The following is a 25,880-nucleotide window of genomic DNA, read 5'->3' as shown; positions in this document are numbered from 1 at the left end:
ACACGTTCTCTACTTAAAAATGCCAATAATAGAGATGAAGCAAAAGATGGAAGTGATTCCCCTTCTCATCTCAGTTTTCCTTTCACAGGACTCCCTGGCCTTCAGGAAGCCCCTCAGGCACACACACCAAAGCACAGGGCACCACCTTATCTTTATGAAACCCTCTTGCAACATGCCCTCGTTTCCATCTTTTCCCTTGACCCTTTCTTGCCATATTTTTGGTCATACATAAGCAATGCTGTATCGACCGCACACATGTCTAGAGGTGAGAAAAATCAGGATGAAAGACATTAAGATAATTGCTGTGTGTGACAAAGAGCCTACGAGTAGAAATGATGGTACTACAACCCAAATGTCCTCCCTCTTGCTGTTCTTTGTGTTTTCTGCCATCAGATTCCGCTCTCCTGTGGATTCCTAACACCATGCCTAGTGTCAGAGGTCATTGTGCAGAGACATGCTTTCAGCTAAAAGGGGGGAGGGTCTCCTTCGATTAAGGCAGGCCATCTCCCAGCTTGTTGGGGGCCCCACCTCCATCCCCCCAACATCTGGGCCAGTTTAACCTGGGAGCACAGTCTTGGAAGTTCTCAGGCACTTTATCGATGGAAATTTGCCAGATTTAAATAATGTCCCATCCTCTACCGATGGCAGTGCCTTAACTGGACATTTCATTTGTTTTATAATTGCTGCTATAGTGTTACAAAGGTATGTGATTCACCAGTTTTGATCTTCTAAAATCACCTTTTTCATGATCATAGTTGTATCATGACCTTCAGCAAAGAATGTAAATTCATATGTTGTCTATTTGTCTTAAAGCCAAGTTCTAAGAAGGAATAGCCCGCCCCCTTCCCCTTCCTTCTCCCCCTCCTCCTCCTCCTTTTTTTTTTAAGATTTATTTATTTATTTATTTATTTATTTATTTATTTATTTATTTATGATAGACATAGAGAGAGAGAGAGGCAGAGACACAGGAGGAGGGAGAAGCAGGCTCCACACCGGGAGCCCGATGCGGGACTCGATCCCGGGACTCCAGGATCACGCCCTGGGCCAAAGGCAGGCACTAAACCGCTGAGCTGCTGAGCCACCCAGGGATCCCCCCTTCCTCCTTCTTCTAATGGCTTCTATGGTTTATAGTCTAAGCCTTCCCATTCCAGAAACACATTTTTCTCTGCAATACAGAAAGCCTTTCCCATTCAAGGAAGAAGTATTCCAGATATATTCTGAAACATAAAAATCTTCAAACATCAAGTCTTTGAGGCAAGCCTAGAAAGTTCTCAGGAACAAAGTGTCATCATGAGAAATGAGAGTTTCTTTTCTTTTATTTAGCATTTTATTTATTTACCTCTTCGAGAGAGAGAATGCACGAGGTGGGGAGGGGAAGGAGGAGAGATAAAGGGACCTCGAGCAGACTCCCCACTGAGCATGGAGCCCAATGCGTGGCTCCATCTCAGGACCCTGAGATTATGACTGGAGCTGAAACCGAGAGTCGGATGCTCAACCTACTGAGCCACTCATGCACCCCGGGGTGAGAGTTTACTTTATGAATCTGATATCCAATGCAGTCTATTGAAAAGAGATTAGTGCTTATTAATGAGATCTGGTATTAGTGGCTGCTCTAAACAGCACACACTATTTGGCAAGAGTGCCTAAGAATTTGTCCCATCTGCGCAAAAAGATGTTCACCACACTGTTCTTAGGGAACTCTTTCTCATTTTCATCATCTCTGTTTTAGAATACATACAATAGTGTAGAATATTTGAATTAGATATTTGCAATCCTAGTAATCCCTTGCAATCATTTTGAGGTGTTTTTTTTTTTAAGATTTTATTTATTGATTGATGAGAGGTGCACAGAGAGAGGCAGAGACACAGGCAGAGGGAGAAGCAGGCTCCATGCAGGGAGGCCCATGTGGGACTTGATCTCAGGGCCCCGGGATCATGACCTGAGCTGAAAGCAGATGCTCAACCACTGAGCCACCCAGGTGCCCTCATTTTGGGGTTTTTCATAATGTATCATCACTTTCCTATACAAGAGGGGTGAATTTTTAAAAACCTTTTGTTCCTCATTGAAATACATTAGCTTTTTCTTGGTGAAAAGGAGACAGGAAGGGACAGGTAGTTTCTTCAATAATAATTTTAGATAAAGACCTACTGTTTTATATAATTCATTGTATTTCAGGGAAAAGAAAGTTGTCCTAATTCTTTTATTTGATCAACTTTTATAGACCTGAAAAGGCAGATTAAATTGTGATTAAAAAAAAAAAAAAACTTCCCCAAATGTCATTAGTTCGTTGCTTAAATCTTCCAAAAATTGAAATTGGCTGGGTGGAATGAGTTCTATTTCCTCGCCTCTCTGATCTTTCTTCCTGCTAATCAGTGCTGACAAGGATTTCAGGGGTAGATCCAGGGAGCAGGGAGGGATGAAGGAGCAGAGGGAAAGGACTCAGAGCAGCAGCAGGGGCCCAAGAGGAACCAGACTGGGAAACGGTCAGTAGCATCAGTCAAATCTGGTGACTAAGAGGGAGAGGGGGTTGCGTGAGAGGGAGGAGAGAAGTGGGAGTCTGAAGTTTCTAGATTGCAAGCCATCCTGAGAGACCACCTGGGCTTTACTCCGGGAGATGAGGAAGAGAAGAAGGAGAGTGGTGAGGCCGGAGCTGGGGTGCTGAGAGAGGGAGGGAGGGGGCCCCTCTGGTCTGGGGGCCACCAGAACAGCAGCGCTTTCTGCTCCAAGCAGACGATCCTTAGGTCATCACAGTGTGTGGGAAGCCAGTAGTGGCCTGAGACTACATCACAAAGCCAACACCATTCCCCTCACTTCCTCTCGTCCCCTAGGCACGTTATCACCTCACATCCTCCCAAGAAAGGTGCATACAGTCCAGTAAGATACTCTGAGAGAAGAGAGGGAGAGAGAGAGACTGCATTTGCACAACTGCTATTACAGTATATTGTTATACTGTACAATTGCTCTACTTTATTATTATTATTATTTTTAAAGATTTTATTTATTTATTCATGAGAGACACAGAGAGAGAGAGAGAGGCAGAGACACAGGCAGGGGGAGAAGCAGGCTCCATGCAGGGAGCCCGACGTGGGACTCGATCCCGGGTCTCCAGGGTCATGCCCTGGGCCGAAGGCCGTGCAAAACCCCTGGGCCACTGGGGCTGCCCTACTTTATTATATTATTATTATTATTACTCAAATTATTATTATTATTATTATTATTATTATTATTATTATTGTCACTCTGTCACCTAGTTTATACATTGAGCTTGACCACGGGTCCGTGCGCACAGGACGACAGGGTCCGCAGGGGGCTCAGCGCGTCCCGGCTCAGGCGCCCTCTGGGCTCGGGGCACACGCGCTGCGGGGCAGAGGGAGCCACTGCTGGCCGAGCCGGGAGCACGGTGGCCGGTGTCGCGGGGCCAGCGCCGAGCGCACCCCGCCCCGCTGGCGGCCCCTGTGCCGGCTCCTGTCCCAGCCCCGCGGCCCACCAGCCTAGCGCGCCCTGAGCCTCGGGGGCCTCCAGGCCAGGCGCGGCCTCCGGCCCGTGGGCCACCAGCCAGTCGCACCCCTGCCAAGCCTCCAAGCTCAAGTGCAGCTTCCAGCGGCTCGTGGCCCCCCGAAGACACCGGCTTCCCGCAGCAGCGGGACAGGCTCCGAGTCCCTGGGCGCCAGCCTCGGCCTCGCGCCCTTCCCGCCGTCGCGGCCTCCCTGGACGGGGAACCTCCTGGACACTGAAGGCTCCCAGTCCCCGGGGACGTGGCTTCTCCCTTTCCTGTCCAGCGCCCGGCCCGGCTGTGTGCTGTGTCTACAGGCCCCCCGGAAGGCCAGTGCCTCGGGGGGGACTCAGGTGTTGACTCCCTCCAGGAACATCCCCTGGTTTTCTGACCCCCTCACTCAGGCAGGCACCCCTCTGTCCTCAATTCCATCTCTCTTTTTTTTTTTTAATGTTATTTATTTATTCATGAGAAACACAGAGAGAGAGAGAGGCAGAGGCACAGGCAGAGGGAGAAGCAGGCTCCATGCAGGGAGCCCGATGCGGGACTCGATCCTGGGACTCCAGGATCACACCCCGGGCTGAAGGTGGCGCTAACCGTTGGGCCACCGGGGCTGCCCTCAATTCCACCTCTTAGCCCCTCCTGGGGAGCATCCCCCCGTCACTGTCTGGGGACTGTCCATCTCCCTCCCTATCTGGGGAGCTCGGCGATGTCAGGTTGCTTTCTTCAATTTTGTTTCCCCGAGGCCTAACCCCAATCTGGCACCCTCCTAAAGATCTGTGAATTAATGACAGAGGTGGCATTTCTTCCATTCCAGAGGAGTAAAGGGCTTTTGCGTGAGGGTGGAAAGGCTGCTTCTAGTTTACTGCTGTCCCTTTTCCTCGTCAAGAGCAGCAGGGAGGGGCAGACAGGAGGCCTGCAGTCTCCCTGCCTGTGGAATATCACATGGAGAACGGGCAGGTGTTACGGGAAGGTACTACAAGGGAGAGGTGTACTCGGTGTACTCAGGGGAGAGCCAGGTTCCAGGAAGCTTGTCACCCTGACTCCATCTTATTTTATTTTATTAAGATTGTATTTATTTATTCATGAGGCATACGCACACACACAGAGGCAGAGACCCAGGCAGAGGGAGAAGCAGACTCCCCACCAGGAGCCCAATGAAGGACTCGATCCCAGGACCCTGGGGTCATGCCCTGAGCCGAAGGCAGGCGCCCAACCAGTGAGCCACCCAGGCCTCCCAACCCTGACTGAATCTTAAGTTCTATCTTCTTCCAAATACTCAAATGCTTCTTGGATGTCCTGGTTTTAATACAGGTGAGCACAAGCATCTTTTAAGGAGAGAACCTATAAGGAAAACCCACCCGAGAAGGGAGAACTGTCACAAAGAGGTAGCTTACAACACCACTGGGTATACCGAACGCATATAATCCAACCACACAGTGGGAATGTGGGGGAGAACGAAGGAGCCGAAGGAGTGACAACACACACACACACACACACGCCTGCGCACACACGTGCATGCACACACAGCCACAATAATAATAAGAGGACATCATGAACAATTTGCAAATCCTATATTAAGCATTTCTGTGTAATTCGAAAACGGTTAGTAAAGATGTCTTTAAAAATAGAAGCATCCCTAAATAACTAAAGCAGCTCTAAGAGCTATTTTAAAGTTGAATGCTCAATTGCCCTTGAAAAGGGCACAATAAAGACTTTTCGCAGTTAGTTACTATCATCTCTAACCAGAAATTATTTGCACGGACTTAGCATATAATCAGTGTTTGATGCATGACTAACAAATGTTCGTGCTGAATATATGAGTCATGTTTTCTTTAAAAAATATTATTTCCAATATTAAGAAGAACTACATATATACACATACATGTACACACACACACCCATATATATACCATAAACAATAGTAGTAATAAATGTAAGAGAATAAAAGATATTGCTAAATACTAAATATAATCATTAAATCTACATTACAAGTTGATACGTTTTACACCAGCCAAGTCATACCTCACTTTATGGAATACAGATCCTTTAGTGAAAGTAAATTTTTTAAAAAGTTTATTTATTTATTAATGAGAGACACACAGAGAGAGAGGCAGAGACACAGGCAGAGGGAGAAGCAGGCTCCATGCAGGGATCCCAATGCGGGACTCGATCCCAGGACCCTGGGATCACAACCTGAGCCCAAGGCAGATGCTCACCCACTGAGCCACCCAGATGCCCCCAGTGAAAGTAAATTTATGCTTATTATATCATCATTAGCTTTCCTTACAAAATTGAAGGTATATTCCAACATGTGATACAGTCAAGCAATAAAAATCACGGTAAAGGAGGAGGTAAATTTTTAAAAGTCATGCCTTTAATGGAAAACCTGTTTAAAAAGCAACATCAACATTTATAACTCAATGTGTAATATTGAGACTTAAGATATTATACCAGGAACTGTATTCCCTGGGGCCTAGCTAAATCTACAGAAGCCAGGAAAGTATCCTACTTTTAACTAAATCTGTGATTTTATTTCCACCTCAAGGCAAAAAGTTCATTTTTTAAACCACAAGCTTATCAAAGGACATTTATAGAATGTACCATGGACGGTACAAGAAGGTTTTTCAGCCTTAAAGACGTTATTACCTTAGAAACTATTCCAGACTGACTCTACGTGCTTCTCTGAAACGTGTAGGTAGAGTAGGAAGTCAGAAAGCCCATTATGAAGGGCTTGTCAGAGACACAATAGAACTTGCCACTAGCACCCACAGCAGACCAAAGTAAATATGCAACTACTTCCCCACCTTCTAAGCTAACACAGGAAATATGATATTAAATATTTCAAAGTACTTATAAGCCCACCAAAGTGCAGGTGATATTTAACTATTTTTTACAGCTGGATTCTGCACAGAAGAAAGAACCACTATTGCCAGTCAGCTCCCTTTCTGTAGAATCCATACATGAGACTTACTCAAGTATGGCTGGAGTTGAGGAGACTCAAAGAATTAGGTAGGGTTTTGTTTTGTTTTAACTTATGTGCTTAGTATTTTTGTGAGAAAATATTTTTAAAGTTTCCAATTACATTACACCATTTTCCAAAACAAAGTCACAAATATAGGACCAAATGATTCCAGAAAGTTTTAGAACAAAATCCAAAGGAATTAAGAAACTGGGAAGATTATGAGTAGGGGAGAGGTTAGAGGTCAAATTTGCCTTGATCACTTATCATCATTATCATCACCATCATCATCATCATCATCATCATTTTGTCTCCCTAGAGGGAATCTTTATAGTTCTCTAGTATTTAGCCAAGACTGGCATTTTCTTTTTTCTTTTTCTTTTTTTTTTTTTTTTTTTTTTTTTTTAAGATTTGATTTATTTATTCATGAGAGACATAGAGAGAGAGAGAGGCAGAGGGGGAGGCAGGCTCCATGTAGGGAGCCTGATTCAGGACTTGATCCTGGGACTCTAGGATCAGGCCCTGAGCCGAAGACACTCAACCGCTGAGCCACCCAGGCGTCCCTTCTTTGGTCTTAAATAACAAATAGAATCTCCTTTTGTGTTAGGGGCATATTAGAGTTGACTTTAAAAAAAAAAGATTTTATTTATATATTTGATAGAGAGCAAGTAGGGGGGCGGGAGATGGAGGGAGAGGGAGAAGTAGGCTCCCACAGGGAGCCCAATGTAGGTCTCGATCCCAGGACCCTGAGATCATGACTTGAGCTGAAGGCAGATGCTCAACTGACTGAGACACCCAAGTACTCCTAGAGTTGATTTTTTAATGTTCTCACTATTTGACATGCACATTCTATACAATTTTTGTATTTATTTTATCAATAGTTGCCAAACACTGGCAAGGACATATAGAAGATTTAGGCAGTCTCCTCAGTGCTGATGTTGAGAGCATCCAAAACTTTCCAGGGATTTTTTTCAAGGCTGCTAGTGAATGCTATATGTCTCAAGATGCCCAGGCCCAGAAGGGTTTTAAGATCCTCAGATGCGATCTCCAAGTTCAAATATCCCCACATTATTAGACTAGACTTATTCCCTTTTCTAATTTTTCTTGATAATTCCTCAGATATGTCTTAGAGCCTGGATGTTATGGTGATAGGAGGGGGCTATGGAAAAAAAAAAGTTGCAGGGTAGGTTTGAACATACAAAAACCTTCATTTGGCATTTAAACTTACACAAACTTATTTGAATTCATTTCTTTGAACTGAAAGAAATGCATCATCTCCCCCAGTGCTATAAGTAGGTACCATGAGCCCAATAAAGTGTTCCAAGGTTTTGCCGGTCGAGTGAGTTCCTGGCAACTCAAGAGCTGCAGCTGCTGAAGGGATGGACAACCCAAGAGCAGTAACATAGTTCGCTTTGTGTACTAAATGAATGGATAATAATGGAAAAATATCAGATCATCATTATGCCCATTATGTTCTGGAAATATAGGCACCGAATGCAAAAAGAATATGCTCTTGGTATTTCTATAACAAGTTGCAAAATTATTCAAGCACTTGTTTTCAGAACTGTTGCTAAGAATTCATCCTAAGAAAATAAACTGGGAGGTTACAAAATACTTTCTTGCTTGTTGTATTTTGTTTTATTTGCTATTATAAACAACAGATGCTTCTCATTAGCACTTATTATAATAACAACATAACTATCAAAAAAAGTTCAAAATATTTAAAAATTTGATTAAGTACATCTATGGTTAAAACACCAGGCATGAGGCACCCAGGTGACACAGTCAGTGTCTCTGACTCTTGGTTTCAGCTCCAGTCCTGATCTCAGAGTCTTGAGATCAAGCCCTGTGTTGGGCTCTGTGCTCAACACGGAGTCTGCTTAAGACTCTCTGCCCCTCCCCCACTCTCTCTCTCTCTCTCTCTCTCTCTCTCAAGTAAATAAATCTTAAAAACAAACACCATGTACCCACTCCGAATGATGCCTCAGTAGACTATTTAATGAAAAGGAAAGTAATACACAATATATTAAATCATAAACTGCCACGAAACATATGAAGAGGAAGATAACACGAATAAATGGAAAGGTATACCATGCCCATAGACTGGAAGAATTAATATTGTTCAAATGTTCATACTACCCAAAACCATCTACAGATTCAATGCAATCCCTATCAAAATATCAGTAGTGTTTTTTCACACAACTAGAAAAAATAATTTTAAAATTTGTATGGAACCACTAAACAGCCAGACCACTCTTGAGAAAGAAGAACAAACCTGGAAGTATCACAATTCCAGATTTTATGCTCTATTATTATCAAATAATATGGTACTGGCACAAAAATAGACATATAGATCAATGAAACTGAAGAGAGATCCCAGAAATACACCCACACCTATGTGGTCAATTAATCTATGACAGAGGAAGCATGAATTATTATACAATGGGGAAAAGCTACAGGCAAAAGAATGAAACTAGACTACTCTATTACATCCTACACAAAAACAAATTCAAAATGGATTAAAGACCTAAACGTGAGATTTGAAACAACAAAATTCCTAAAAGAAAACATGAGCAATAATCTCTTCAACATTGCCCTTAGCAACATATTTATCTCCTCAGGCAAGGAAAACAAAAGCGAAAATCAACTATTGGGTCTATAACAAAATAAAAGGCACAGTGAAAGAAACCAACAGCAATACCAAAAGGCAACCTAATAAATGGGAGAATATATCTGTGAATGACATATCTGATAAGGGGTTAATGTTCAAAATATATAAAGAACTTACATTACTCAACATTAAAAAAAACAAACAATAGAATTTAAAAATGGGCACAGCATCTGAATAGATATTTTTATTAAAAAAAAAAAATTCAGAGGGCCAACAGACACATGAAAAGATGCTCAACATCACTCATCATCTCAGGGTAATGCAAATCAAAACCACCATGAGATATCACATCACACTAGTCAGAGCAGCTAGTACCAAAAAAGACAAAAATATCAAGTGTTGGTGAAGATGTGAAGAAAAGGAAATCCTTGTGTACCGCTGATGCGAATGTAAAGCAATGCAGCCACTGTGAAACACAGTATGGAGGCTCCTCAAAAAATTTAAAATAGAACTACCATATGACCATATCTAGTATCTAATACTAGATACTTACCCAAAGAAAAGTAAAACAATGATTCAAAGATACAGGCACCCCTATGTTACTGCAGCATTATTTACAATAGGCAGGATATAGAAGCAACCCAAGTGTCCATCAATAGATAAATAAAGAAGATATGGTATATATAGATATATAATGAAATATTACTCAGCTATAAAAATACTCTCTAGCTCCATCTGTGTCATGGCAAATGGTAAGATTTCATTCTTTTTTATGGCTGAGTAATAATCTAACATATATATATATATATATATATATATATATATATATATATATACCACATCTTCTTTATCCATTCATCAGTTAATGGATACTTGGGCTGTTTCCATAATTTGGCTACTATAGATAATGCTGCTATAAACACAGGGGTGCATGTACCCCTTTGGATTAGTGTTTTTGTATTCTTTGGGTGTAATCTAGTAGTGTAATTGCTGGATCATAGTTCTATTTGTAACTTTTTGAAGAACCTCCATACTGTTTTCCAGAGTGGCTGCACCACTTTGCATTCCCACCAACAGTGGGAATAAGGGTTCTCCTTTCTCCATATCCTAGCCACCACTTGTTGTTTCTTATGTTGTTGATTTTACTTGTCCCAGAATTATATTCTTAAATAGAATACTCAATTTAGATTTCTTTTTTAAAGCACCTGGAACTAATTTATATATAATAATATGTGTATATATAATGTTTATTAGAAATACAGTTTTTTAAAAAATATTAACCATTTACTTTGCAACATCAAGAGAAATAGATTTGATATTTTTAATAAGAAGGAAAAAATAAAGAGCTTACTTGTAGAACTGTGTGAGAATACTTGACTTTCATGTGACCTCATATTATTGTTTTCCTCCCTAAAAGTGTGTATATTACAAATAATCAAAACAGGGTATTAATTATATTGTAAGTTTTTGACAGCAGGAATTATTTCTTACTTGCTTTGTATTCTTAGAACCTGGTCCTAAACACATACTCTATATTGGTTAAATGAATCAGCTAGCAAATGCCTGGATATGTTTTGTACAACTTATATAATTCTCCCATATGTAGCTTTTCCATTCACATTACAAAATATTTCTCTCTAGAAATAAACTTGGAACACGGACAAACTAAGAGAATAGCATTTAGAAGGTGACTTCTATAGGCTGTTTACCATTATCCCCTATAGAACCAAGAGCATAACTGTGAAACAGAATTTTAATTAGCATTGGTTTAAGTGAATAACCAAGGATAATGTTTATGGCCTTGGGTTAGACTCTCTACCCCTGAACCAGGCAAACTGGCCTGAGAAGAATCAGGGAGGGTGTCCTTGGACCCTCTTAGTATCATGCTTCAACCCACTGAACCAACCAAATATGCTTGCCAGTGCCTCTCAGCCTGGTGTGTGTTGAGTCAATGAGATACCCTGCAGCATGTCTACCACGGAAGGCCTTTGGGGATCAAAGGTTCCTTGAATGAAAAAAAAAAAAAAAAGGTTCCTTGAATGAACCTTTCTTATAACCTGCCTGTGCCATTCACTGCCACGTGGTCTGGTTTCCAGCCTCCTTCTATGCACACAGGCTACTCCCTGCCTCCAGGAGAATATACCTCAGCGGAATCCACCCAGGTACAATCCTGATAAGGTTCAACGCTTCTCTCAAAGCAGGAAATTATTAACTTCTGAATTTCCCAGGCTAATTTTATCGACTAACCATCAGAAAGAAACTCTTGAGGCTGACAAGTGTTCATGTTGGTTTCTCATTGAAAACCTAGTATTTAGTAAACAATCCCAACTACAAAGTAAAGAACAGTGGCACTTTAAAACAAACTCAGATGATTAAAAAGATTACTATTGCTTTTAGGAGTTAATCGCACAATGACATATTTCCTTTCTTAAATAAACATTGACTTTTTGACATCTGGTGTTGGATCTCTTACACTTATGGATACGGCTCAGTTCCTGGATAGAGTGGAGTTAGTTACACAGAATGAGTCATAATGCCACACCTCAGTGTGCTCAACACTAGGATACTAATACAGGACTCACAATAATCTAGATTTCATCTCTGCAAGGAGTGCCATAAGAGGAAAATGGTTCTTACACATAAGAGTGGCAGGGGAACGATGGAAATTTTTCTTATATTAAATACAGATTTGGTTTGTTCACTCTGTGGGAATACTGTAGCACTAAGCGTATTAAGTGATAGCATGAAGAATAGATTTGTATGCTGAAGACCCTAACTTAACAACCAAAACTTCCACAGGTCTTACCCTCTACAGGTTATTATAGTTCAATTTCCTTTCAGATCTTATGGTCTCTCACTTTAGGGACTGAAATTCTTCAGAATTTCCTGTGATTTTTTTTTTTTCCCTAGTGTTAAGGGAAGGTAAGGTTATATAACATATAAAGTTGAATTCTAAAATAAACAGAGGTCTTAAGATATGAGGCCAGGAGTGTAAAGAGGTTGAGAATGTATACTGGGCATAACTAACAAAGACTATGACTAGTTTCACAAAATAATTGTCACAACTGTCTTTAAAGAGAAAGTTTAGTAACTACACTTTAACAGCTAGATTACAGATCTGAGAAATTTTAGGGGGAAAAAAACGAAGTTCTAATCCTCTTCCCAAACTGGAGTGGGTCTCTTTGGGGGGCCCGTGCAACTATGAACTTAGCTTTTAATTCACTCTACGATGAATACCTAATTATATGCTGAAAATGCACTCTAGGCAATGAAGATATGGCAGAGAAGAAGACAGATAAGGCCTTTGATCTTATAGGGTTTACAGTCGCCTGAAGGAGAGAGCTCATTCACAATAAAGAAATAAAAAACATAATCTTTTCAGGTAGTGCTAAATGTTATAAATATTTTATTTATATGTTATATAATGTTATAAAATATTATAAACATTACATTATAAAATGTTATAAAATATTTTATTTATTGCTATAAATAAATGAGGGAAATGTGATAAAGAGAAGGAGGAAAAAAAATAAAATAAAATAAAATAAAATAAAATAAAATAAAATAAAATAAAATAAAAAAAGAGAAGGAGGGTGGGTAGCAAAGGCATAGTCTCTGTGAGGAGGCGGCAATGAACCAAGACATGAGTGACCAGAAAGAAACAGCCTTCTGTATTTAAGGAATGGAAAGAAGAATAGAGAGGCTGTAGAGTGAGAGAAATAGAGCAATAGGTAGTGAGACCAGAGGGGCAGGAGGGGCAGACTCACACAGGACTTAATACATCCTGATAAGGGATTGGAACTTGAACTATAAGGAGTAGCCTTTGGGAGATTTTCAAGACACAGTGATACAATTTGATTAAAGATTTTTAAAAGGGTGATGTGGCTGGGAATGGGCAAGTAAAAACCTCTGGAAATCATCTTCTTCCAAAAAAGCAAAGAGAACACTCAAAACTTGTCCACATCAACTTTTTTTCAAACTCTGGAAATTAACTAAAGGCTTGCAACAATCTGGGGAGCATTTATTAAAAATTTTTAAAAAGCCTGAATTCCAATTATAAGAACAACTTTGAGGTATTTTAACTTGCTCCGTGCCCATCCTTCTCTACCAGCCTCTGAGGTAGCCTTGTAACCAACCAGTCCCACAATCTTGGCGAATATCAGAAGCCCAGCAGCCACTGGAGGGGGCACAAATCCCCACACCTAAAGACCTACCTGGAATTTCTTCGGAAAATCTCACTCAGAGAACTTGTCTTCATTTGATCTGACTCAGAGATCATTGAATATAAACAGCTTTTCCTCTGAGGGTATTTGTTGAAAAAAATTAGTGGCTATTCCTTAATATTGCAGCTGCCTGAGGCGGTAATAACAGTTGGGGATCAAAAAACAGGTTGACAAAAACACTTAAGAAAGAAAAGCTGGGGGTGCCTGGGTGGCTCATTTGGTTAAGTATCTCCTTGGGCTCAGGTCATGATCTCAGGGGATTAAGCCTCTCCTAGGATCAAGCCCTCCATTGGGCTCCCTGGTTGGCAGGGAGTCTGCTTGTCCTTCTCCCTCTGCCCCTCACCCCTGCTCACTCTCTCTTTCATGCACTCTGCTCTCTATCTCAAATAAAATCTTTAAAAGAAGAGGGAAGGAAGGAAGGAAGGAAGGAAGGAAGGAAGGAAGGAAGGAAGGAAGGAAGGAAAGAAAGAAAGAAAGAAAGAAAGAAAGAAAGAAAGAAAGAAAGAAAGAAAGAAAGAAAAAGGAAAAAGAAGGGGGGTGGGTTTCAAAATCTCTAACAAACTCCTGGAATTCTAGAGGACTGTGTGAATATTCAGGAAAGACCTGGGAAGGCACCAGGCTCTCACCTCTGGATAATGTTGAAGCTCTGTGCAAACAGGAATTGAAGACTAAGGCAGTTGTCAACTGCCTGACCAAGTGTTGAAGGCATGTCCAACATGCACACAGAGATTCTCAGCAAAGACTGAGAGACTTATTTTTCAGATGTTTTAGGCATCTAAGGAAATATTTCTCCAATAATTAGTTGACCACTAAAATAAAGGAAAAGAAACTTCAGTGATCACACACAAGAATATAGACTTTAGAAAATTAGTTCAGGAGAGTCATTAAAACAACCACCACCACCACAACAAACACCAAAAGCAAAAAACCCTGGGGAAGAGGAGAATTTCCTTTCCAGATATGTAAACTTATATTTTTTAAAATGCCTGATAATCAACAAAAATAATAAAACATAAAGAAGAAGAAGAAAGTGGCCTATATACAGGGAAAAAGGCAATCAATAGAAACTGTCCCTAAAGAAGCCTAGATATTGGATTTACCAGACAAGAACTTTAAGTCAGCTATTTTGAATATATCAAAGAAAAGAAACTAAACAAAAGTGTAAGAATGATGTCTCACTGTCTCACCAAATAGAGAATATCAATAAAGACTATAGAAAGAACCAAACAGAAATTCTGAAACTTAAAAGTACATTACATGAAAATTTTAAAGGTCTTTAGATAGTTCAACAGGATATTTGAGCAGACATAAGAAAGCATTCATGAAGTCAATTTGAGAATTCCATAGTCAATTGAGTTCAATTGAGATTATCTAGTCTGATGAACAGAAAAAATTAAAATAAAAGAATGAAGAAAAATGACCTCAGAGACCCCTAGGACACCACCAAGTATATCTACACATGCATAATGGGAATCCAAGAATGAAAGAGGGGGGCAGAAAGAGTAATTGAAGAAATAATGGCCCCAAACTCCCCAAATTCAATGAAAGACATTAACACACACATCCAAGTTCAACAAAAAGCATGTAAGTGTTAAACGAAGTGATCCTCAATAAGATTAAGAGATGATTTCTTATCAGAAACCATGGAAGTAAGAAGGCAGTGGGATGCCATATTCAAGGCATTGAAAGAAAAAGCCAACAAAGAATTCTATATACAGCAAAACTATCATTCAAAAGAAAGAAGTTAAGACACTCTGAGATAAATGAAATGCAACTGTCACTAGCAGAACTGCTTTACAAGAAATTAATTAGAAATTAACAGTCTTTCAGGTTGAAATGAAAAGACTATAGGCAGTAACTTGAATCCACTAAAGAAATAGAGTATCAGCAAAAGTAACTACATGGGTGAACATAAAAGACATTACAAATGTATTTTTTGCAACTCTTTTCTTCCCTCTTAACTAACTTAAAAGACAACTGAATAAAGCAACAATCATATATCTCTGAGGATGGGCATAAAATGTATAAAAGATGTCATTTACTTGAAAATAATAACCCAAAAGAGGAAACTAGGAATGGAGTTATGGAGAGACAAAGTTTTCATGTACTACTGAAATTCAATTGGTATTAATTTTAATAAAATTGTTGTGTTAAGATGTTAATTGTAATTACCAAAGCAACCGCCAAAATGAATGACTAAAATATATATATAGTAAAAGATGAGAAAAAAGATTATAAACGGTACGCTAGAAAATATCTATTTAATACAAAAAGAGGCAGTAATGGAAGAATAAAGGAACAAAAAATACATAAGACAAATTAGGAAATGGTACACCTAAATTTTATCTTATTGGTAATTACATTAAATGAATTATATGCTTCAATAAAAGTACAGCGACTGGCAGAGCAGATTAGAAATATTTTTAAAAATGACTCAACTATATGCTGTCTATAAGAGACATCCTTATTAAAATTGCAGTTGGATTTTCTGCAGAAATAGACGAGCTGGTCCTAAAATTCCTATGAAATCAGAAGGGACTGCAAATAGCCAGAACAACCTTAAAAAAGAAGCATAAAGGTAACAGACTATTAATCTCTTGATTTCAAAAATTACACAGCTACAGGGGTGTCTGGGTGGCTCAGTTGATTAAGCACCCCACTCTTGATTTCTGTTCAGATCATGATCTCAGGGTCCTCAGGAGCGAGTCGGCTTGAGGATTTCTCTCTCTCACCCTTTGAGGGAGAAAGTTCAATTGAGATTATCTAGTCTGATGGAAAGAAAAAATTAAAATAAAAGAATGAAGAAAAATGACCTCAGAGACCCCTAGGACACCATCAAGTATATCAACACATGCATAATGGGAATCCAAGAATGAAAGAGGGGGGCAGAAAGAGCTCTCCTTTCTCTTTTTCTCTTTCAAATAAGTAAATAAATCTTTTTTAAAAATTACACAGCTACAGAAATCAAAACTGTGTGGAATTAGCCTATGGTCAGACATATAGATCGATGAAACACAACAGAGTGTCAGAAATAACCCCTTATATTTGAGGTCAGTTGATTTTTGACAAGGGTTCCAAGACAATTCAGTAGGAAAACAATAGTTTGTGCAATAAATTGTGCTAGGACAGCTGGATTTCCACATGCCAAAAAAGCAAAACAAAAAACAAAAACAAAAACGGTGAGACCCTTAACCTCACACCATATAAAATGCTTATTCAAAATGGATCAAAGACCTAAATGAGGGACGCCTGGGTGGCTCAGTGGTTGAGCATCTGCCTTTGGTTCAGGGAGTGATCCTAGAGTTCCAGGATTGAGTCCCGCATCGGGCTACCTGCATGGAGCCTGCTTCTTCCTCTGCCTATGTCTTTGCCTCTCTCTGTCTCTCAATCTGTGTCTCTCATGAATAAATGAATAAGATGTTTAAAAAAAGAAAGACCTAAATATAAGAGCTAAAATGATAAAACTCACAGAAGAAACCATAGGCGTAAATCTTCATAACCTTGAATTAAGCAATGGTTCATAGATATGACACCAAGAGCACTGGCAACAAAAGAAAAATAAATAGATAGGATTTCATCAAAATAAAAGGGTTCAAAGGACAGTATCAAGAGGGTTAAAAGCTGACACACAGAGTAAGAGAAAATATTTGCAAGTAGCATATTCGATAAGAGACCATAGCCAGAATTTATAAAGAACTCTTACAACTCAATAATAAAAAGACAAATAAGCCAACTTAAAAATGGGCAAGGGAGGGGCACCTGGGTTGCTCAGTGGTTGAGCCACAAAGGTTGAGCTCAAAGGTTGAGCCTTTGGCTCAAAGGTTGTGATCCCAGGGTCCTCGGATCAAGTCTTGCAACAGACTCCTCGCAGGGAGCCTGCTTCTCCCTCTGCCAATGTCTCTACCTCTCTCTCTGGGTCTCTTATGAATAAATAAATAAAAATAAAATCTTAAAAAAAAATGGGCAAGGGATCTGAATAGACATTTCACCAAAGGAAACATACAAATGGCCAAAAACCACATGAAAAGATGCTCAACATTATTAGTCAACAGGGAAATGCAAATCAAAACCACAGTGAGATACCACTTCATATCCACAAGAATTGCCATAAACAAAAAGTTGGATAATAAGAAGTAGTGATGGGGACATAAAAAAATCAGAAATCTCCTAAATGGTTGAAGCAAATGTAAAATGGAGCAGCTACAGTGTGGTAGTTCCTAAAATGGTTAAACACAGAGTGAGAATATGACTCAGAAATCCCACTCCTGGGTGGCTCAGCGGTTTAGCGCTGCCTTCAGCCCAGGACCTGATCCTGGGGACCTGGGATCGAGTCCTACGTCAGGTTCCCTGCATGGAGCCTGCTTCTCCCTCTGCCTGTGTCTCTGCCTCTCTCTCTCTCTCTCTCTCTCTCTCTCTGTCTCATGAATAAATAAATAAAAATCTTAAAAAAAAAAAAAGAAATCCCACTCCTAGGTATCTATCCAAGAGGAATGAAAATACATGCCCATAAAAACATTTACACAAATGCTTACATCAGCCAACATTCATAATAGCCAAAAGGTAGAAACATATGTCTATTAACTAATGAAGGGATAAATAAAACGTGGTAATATTCACATAATGGAATGTGATTTGGTCACAAAGTTCTAATATATGCTACACCATGGATGATCCTTAAAAACATTATGCTATGGGTGTCTGGATGGCTCAGTCAGTTAAGCATCCAACTCTTGATTTTGGCTCAGGTCATGATCTTGGAGTTGTGGGACTGAGCCCTGTATTAGGCGGGGGACCCAGCCTGCATTCTGCTTAAGACTCTCTCTCTCCCTGGACCCCTCCTTCCTGTTCTCTCTCTCTCAAATAAATAAATAAATAAAAACCTTTTTTAAAAAAAACATTATGCCAAAGGAAAGGAATCAGTCATGAAAGATTGTATATTACATGATACCATTTATATAAAATGTGCAAACTAGACAAATCTATAGGTAGAGAAAGTAGATTAGTGGTTGCTTAGGGATAACGGGGATGAATGGTTAGAGGGAGGGTAATAGTTAAGGGACATGGGCTTTCTTTCTGAGGTGATGAAAATGTTCTAAAATTGATCGTGATGGGCTTCGCACATATCTGTGAATATACAACAAACCACTGAATTGTATACTTGAAAAGTGTGAGTCATACAGTATGTGAATTATATGTCAATAAAACTGTTACTTAAAAAAAATGGTCAGGCTGATCTTGCCACAAATTATAAGTCTAGTGGGATTGGACTGAGAAAAACAGCCCATACTTCTTACAAATTATGGCAGCTCTACCATATTTGGAAAAAGATAGACCAAAGTATCATCCCTACCCAACTGTCTGAAACCTGCCACCAAAACTTAGACTCACACTGGGATTTATGCTTTGGTTATTCTACAGACAACCAGAATAAAGCCCTCCATCCACATCCCATCCCACAGCTCTCCTTCTACCATTATTTGGAGACAGTAACACTTCAAGAAAATACCCAGGATAGAAAGTGGTGGGGGTGGGGGGTGGAGGGACATAATCTAGTGAAATTTTTGAATTCTGAGGATAAAAAATGATCTCACATGAATTCCAGATCGGGTATTTCCTAAAAAGACTTAAAAATCTGATTGTTTTTTTTTTTTTCAAACTTAGCTCCACAAATCTTTCCCAAGGGAAAGTAACAGTTGCAAATACTCAAAGGTTAATTAATAGAATCAAAGGCTGATCCAACCTCTTGAGGATTCTAAAGCTAATACAATTTGGGGAACTTCTTTAAAAATAGCATTCCCCCCGAAAAATCTGTAGCATTACAAATGCAACCTTGGGGATGGGGTAGGAGTACTCTATGTGAGATGTCGTATGGCTTACCCTTCAGGGGCACTTGGTAAAGCTGCCTCTAATCTGAACTGCCTTCATTTCCTCTTGAAAAAATTCCTTGAAGGTTCAATCTATTTAGTTGACTAAGAGAGCAAATAAACATACAAGAACCTGAAAATCAGGAACCAAAAGCATTAGCTGAGAGCACTAAAGGCAGTTAAAGATAGGGCTATAGAAAATACACTATCACAAATACAGATGCTAAGCTCAAGGCAAATGTGGGACGCAACATTTGAAAATGAATGTGTGTATATCTACAAAATATAAAATAATAACAGTAGCCTGAGTTTTAAACTCCTGATTATATTAATGAAGATTGGGATTAAAGCACAATCAAGATGAAGAGGTGGAAACAATTTAAATTTCACACCTTACATGGGAATTGTGGGTGGGACAGGTAGGTCATAAGGCATCTTTATAATTTTTGAGTCTGAAGATGGAGATTGGATTTTTGAAAAACCATTAAAAGCAAACTCTAATAAAGTATTGGGATAGTTAAAATCAAAGACAGTTTGGGGTTAAAAGTAGAAGTAAGTGATGTCACCAAGACAGTGACATGGACTGTTTCTGAATTCAGACCCCCTCATAAGAACAACTAACAACTATTCAAGAACAAGATGCCACTGAGAGAATCCTAGAACATGGGTATGAAGCTGAAGCACCCATGAACCACAGAGAACAGGACAGATTGCATTAGACGGATAAGAGAGGTGGCTACACATTGACTATATTGTTTCTCCCCCGGACAGGGCAGCACCAAGTGGAGAGGCTTTCCCCTAGCCACTTGTTTTTTCAGTGAGAAAAGTCAACCAGGGCTCCCCCAATCCCAGCATTGTGGACTGTTTTGTGGGAGGCCCCATGCTGATCTTGTACTACAAGGACTGCAGGGGAGTCCTGGGAGTCAACCGTTGGAAATCTGATGGTGCTAGAAAAGTGGGGAAGGGCTTGCAAGAACCAGCACATGAATCTTGGCAGACTGAGTTCACACCTGTAGTGCCCAAAGAGTAATCCCAACCAGCAGGTTTGCTCATCTGTAGAACCAAGTCAGGGGTACACTCTGACCAGGGAACTCAGTGGGGTACAGATCTGCCTGATTTTGATCCTCAAACAAGGAGTTTTACTAGCCCTAGAGCCCGATTTGTCTACACCCAGGCAAGGAACTGAATCCTACCCTGCCCACTGTGGAGAGAGTTTTCCAGCCCCATCCTACCAAAAGGGTTGGCAACAGCTCTTGACCTTGTGTGGCCCATGGTGCTTTAACCAAGAGGGGGGCAGGCAGAGCTGACTGCCCCCAGAGCAAAGCCAATACCAGGTGTGCAGCATTCCCACATTACACACAAACAGGAGGATTAATTCACAGACAAGGCTGAGTGTAGCCCCCGGCCCCTCCAAACTGGAGATCCTGTTGGGGAAACTGAGAGTTGCCTGGAGTGGCCCTTACCCTCCCACCCAGGCCACGAGACTGTGACATAGCCCCACCTACTGTGGAGAGTGTTTTCAGACCTCATCTGACCAGAACAGTTGGAGACAACTCCTAGCTGTGCAACCCAATGGTACTCAAGCTGAGGTAGGCAGGCAGAGCTGATGGTTTGCAGAAAAAAGCCAGTGGCCCTGCGGTGCAGGTTGGCTTGATTAGACAATGAACGAACATCCTTACTGCTTTCCTCACTGTGCCCAGATAGAGTTATTCACGGTCCTGCTCATTGTAGAACACAGCGTTCAGCCTGTCCAACCAGGGAACTTAACCAGAGCATGTGAGAAGCTCTGTAGCCAATTCAACATCCCTATGTGCAGAGGTGATTGAACAGAGAGTACAGCCCATGGCTTACCCCCATCTGCAGTGAAACTGGCAGCCTCACCTAACCAGGGAATTCAACATACACTCTGGCTTGATCCAGCTCCCCAAAGCTATATGGGCTTGGGGTCCTATCCTGCTGCCGTGCCAGGGCAGGAAAGCTAATTCGTAGCCCCAACTACTCCTGACCATCTAGAACCCAGTCCTGACCATCTAGTAAGCAGGACCAGAACATCCAAGCAACTCCTGAGCCCATCTTATAGCCTTACTTCGGTAGTGAGCCAAACCAGAAGTCCTACCCAACTATTCTCAGCCAGTGGCACATTCCCCTATCCCTATCCTAGAGCTCAAATGATTGTCTTGCCCCCAAATAGACCTTATTAGTAGGTCCCATCTGCCCAAGAACATTACCAGCAGACCCATCCAGAAATCCAAACTGAGCTGGCTGGTGAGGAAGAACTGTGTCTGCTGAAAGAAACCTGTAAAGTCTAAAAGAGGAGCTCTGTTACTCAAATGTGCAGATACTACCAATGTAAGGAATCAAGGATCATGAAAAATCAGGTAAATAGGAGGCCACTAAAGGAAACTAATAAAGTTCCAATAACTAACCCAAAAGAAATGGAGATCTACGAACTGTCAGAAAAAGAATTCAGAATAATCCTCTTAAGGAAGTTTAGTGACCTACAAGAAAACACAGACAGATAACTATATGAAGTTAAGAAAACAATACATGAACACATGAGAAGTTTGACAAAGCAACAGCAACCATCAAAAACAAACAGAAATCCTTGAGTTCAAGAATACAATAACTGAACTGAAGAATTCTAGAGTTTCAAAAGTAGATTTGATCATGCAGACAAAAGAATAAGTGATCTGGAGGACAGGACATTGGAAATTACAGTCAGAGGAACAAAATGAAAAAAGTGAAGAAAGCCTGCAGGAATTACAGGACACAACGAAAAGACACAATATTCACTTTATGAGAATTCCAGAGGGAGAAGAGGAAGAGAAAGGGACAGAATTAAAAAAAATTTTTTTTAATTTAAAATAATATTGGCTGATTTAAAATAATAATGGCTGAAAACTTTCCAAGCTTGGGAAGAGAAATGGATGTCTAGGTTCAAGATGCCCAAAATGCCATTGGGTTGAACCTGCATGGGACTACCTTGAGACACACTATAATTAAATTGTCAAAAGTCAAAGACAAATAATTTGAAGATCAGCAAGAGAAAAGAGAAATTGCATACCAGGGAATTCCCATAAGACTAGTGACAGATTTCTCAACAGAAACTTTTCAGGCCAGGAGAGAATGGGATGACATGTTCAAAAGAGTAAGAGAAAATAACTGTCAACCAAGACTTCTATCCTCTGTGAAGCCAACCTTCAAAAAAAAAAAAAAAAAAAAAAAAAAGATGAAGACTTTTCAGAACAAACAAAAGCTGAGGGATTTGATTACCACCACACCTATCTCACAAGAAGTGCTAAAGGGAATTCTTTCAGTGGAAGTAAAAGAATGCTAATTAACATCATAAAAACATAAAAAGTTCTCATCCATTCTCTTATGATTATTTGATTCATGTGTCTTTTGGGTCTTGGTGGCTCTAGAGACAACTCAGGTGAATGAGAAAGCAATGAAGATCCAACCACTTGGGAAAATATTTATAAATTTGACTTCTGGTTTCTAGCCTGACATGTAAAGAGCTGGGAAGTCATCGTTTCCATACTCATAACAAGAAAAAGAAACCTGAACAAACTGAAAATCAACAACTCCTCTTAAATCCATCAGAACTGAGGTCACAGGGCAAACTGCCCTGAAAACTCGTCAGACAGATGGATACAGATAATCGCAGCACACCAGGAGCAAAACAGAGCCAGAAGGCCACAGCTGGAGACAATATCAGTAGGAACATTTTAAACAATTGACTGATTGACTGCTGGAGGCTCACTGTAGACTCTCTTTAGAGTTAAAATCTCCAAGGGGACCCATTCTTTGAAGAGCTCCCACATTTTGCCCTACCAGCTTGTGAAGATAATAGAATAATCCCTTAGTGCTTCCAGGGGAAAGTGGGGAAATAGAACCATTTTGAAATATTCCCAGAGCTTTCTATTCTTTTTAACAAGGCCTGCCTTGAAAGGAAACTGTTTTACCAGAACCTAACCCACTGGGGTTATACCAAAGCCAAACTGACCCGAGGGTAGGAAAACACTCAACTTCAGCCCCCTCTAGCCTTCCATGTGGGGGAAGAGAGATACTCAAGTTCACTAAAAGACAGAGACCCAATCATAGAACTGTAGAATGCTTCCCCTCCCTTCTCACCTAACCACCACATCAAGAGAACTCCCATTAAAAAAAAAAAAAAAAAAAAAAAAGGGACTACACCTTAAAAATAAACAAACAAAAACAAAACTGTGAGCTTCAGATCTGACTTAAGAAATTTTAGGGACGCCCACAAATAACAAAAGAGACCAAAATAGGGATAGAAGAGAGAAGTTTAGCTTCTAAGACCAAGGCTACAGCAGAGTAAAAACAGCCTAACTCCTAATCAGATAAACATAAAACTTGACACAAAAGCTCTACCAACATCAGTTCCTTTTAACTGATGCATCATGCCTGGTTTCATCAAAAAGTTGCAAGGCATGCTAAAAGGCAAAAAAACATAATGTGATGAGACAAATCAAGTCTGAGGACTAGATTCATAGATGGAAGAGATTTTAGAATTATAAGACCAATGACTTCAAATAACTATGATTAGTATGTTAAGGGCTCTAGGACAAAAAGTAATAGAAATAGAGCAATGGAAACTCCAATAAAGAAAAAGAAATGTTAGAAATAAAAGAAATACTGTAATGAAATGAAGATGTAATATAAATGAAAAAATGTAGTTGATGAGGTCGTTGGTAAACTGAATTTGGCCAGTAAAAGAATCAATGAGCTTGAAGAGATGTCAGAAGAAACTTTGAAACTTGAAATGTAAAGAGAAAAAATAATGAAACAGATGAACAGAATATCCTAAAACTACAATGAACAGAACATGAGTAAAAACAAGAAAGGAACAGAAGAAATAGTTGAAGAAATAATGATTGAGAATTTTCCAGAGCTAAACCACAGATGCAGGAAGCTCAGAAAAAAAAACACTAAGCATAATAAACACCAAAAACATCTACACCGAGGCAGATCACACTCAAACTGCAGAGAATCAAGACTAAGAGAAAAATCTTAAGAAGAGTTATGCCTCTTTGCAAATAATAAGTATCTCAGACCAAGCACAGAAAAGAATGATCAAATAACAAACATAAAATATTTGACACATGAGATGTGAAGCAGGTAATAAGGTGTCATAGGATGAAGTGCCCAACAGAAAACAAGTATATTAGGAGAACAGAGACTCAGAGAAACGTATGCAGCCACGGTTTAATAAATTTGGTGAAATATGATATATCCTTTGGCTGATGCATAGGATTTAGTAAAAGGTTGGTCAGAAATGTGGATATTCTAGGCATGATGATCTAGATGCATGATGAATCTGCCAACCAACAAGTATGTGTTTGTTTCTGTTGCTTGCAAAGTACTCATCAAAGTGCAGAGGATCATAAAAATGCATCAGACATAGGCCCATCTTTTTTTTTTTTTTTTTTAGGCCCATCTTTTAGTAACTTAAAATCTACTGGGAAAGAAATGGGATCCATCAGATAAAAAGAGATAGTTAGAATCAGATATCTGGAATCACTTAAGCTCTCTGAAATTAATCAGTTGTGTGGCTTGAGGAAACTATCCTATTAGTGAAAGTTTATTTCTTTTAAGTTAAAAATAATCACGCACATCTCATGTGTATTTTGTGAGGGTGAAATGAGAGTATATGTACAGTTTTGAAAAAAATAAAAACCAACTATATACTTGCTCACAAGAGATACACCTAACACAGAACTCTGAATAATGGAAAAAAAAAAAAAAAGAATAGCACTATGACAGTACCTCAAAATGTTAAACATAGAATTACCATATGATCCAGCAAGTCCACTTCTAGGTACATACTCAAAGAATTGAAATTAGGAGACTCAAGCACATACTTAGAGACCAATATTCATGGCAGCATTATTCACAACAGCCAAAAGGAGGAAACAATCCAAGGGTCCACTGACAAATAAACGGATAAACAAATACAATATACATACAGTGGAATAATACTCAGCAATAAAAATATATGAAATTTTGATATAGGCCACATCATGAATGACCTCTGAAAACAGAACATTATGCTAAGTGAACCAGACACAAAAGGTCAAATATTGCATGATTCCATCTATATGAGGTACCTAGAAAAGACAAATTCATAGAGACAAAAGTAGAATAGAGGTTACCAGGGGCTACAAGGAGAGGAGAATAGGGAGCCATTTAATGGGAAAGGACTTTCTACCTGGGATGATGAAAAAGTTCCAGAAGTGGATAATGGTAGTAGTTGCGTAACACTGTGAATGTACTTAAGGCCAGTGAATTGTACACTTACACATGGTTCAAATGGTAAGTTTTATGTTATGTATAGCTTATCACAATAAAAAAAAATAAAGCAATAGGGAATGATATTTCAGGCATACTGAAACCAAAAGAAAACAAGTATAACAATATTAATTTGACACCAGGCAAAATTGAAAATGGATCAAACAGAATAAAAAATGCCATTGACAAAATGCATAAAACACAAAGAACGTACAATAACCGCTATTAAATGTGCACTTTCCCTTTGTGCAAATTATTTCATTTAATCCTCCAGTAAAGGCTACAGAAAAGTTAGTCTTGCAACCCTGGGTTACAAAGAAGGAACTGAAGCCCAGAAAATTTAAACAACTTGCCATGGTCACAACAGAAAACAGTAGAGTGAGGTTTTCATGTTTTTTTTTGTTTGTTTGTTTGT

The 25,880-nt window shown here is 39.7% G+C and overlaps 1 protein-coding gene across 4 annotated transcripts in view; it reads right to left on the bottom strand.

Moving 5' to 3' along the window:
* Positions 1-25,880, bottom strand: part of BLOC1S5 (biogenesis of lysosomal organelles complex 1 subunit 5) — a 137,413-nt gene that overhangs the window by 18,842 nt on the left and 92,691 nt on the right. The window lies entirely within an intron of this gene.

This window comes from Canis lupus, chromosome 37, assembly GCF_048164855.1.
Source record: "Canis lupus baileyi chromosome 37, mCanLup2.hap1, whole genome shotgun sequence".
Taxonomy (NCBI): domain Eukaryota; kingdom Metazoa; phylum Chordata; class Mammalia; order Carnivora; family Canidae; genus Canis; species Canis lupus.
Note: the sequence above shows the minus strand (reverse complement) of the source record. Positions and strands in the feature narration are given on the sequence as shown.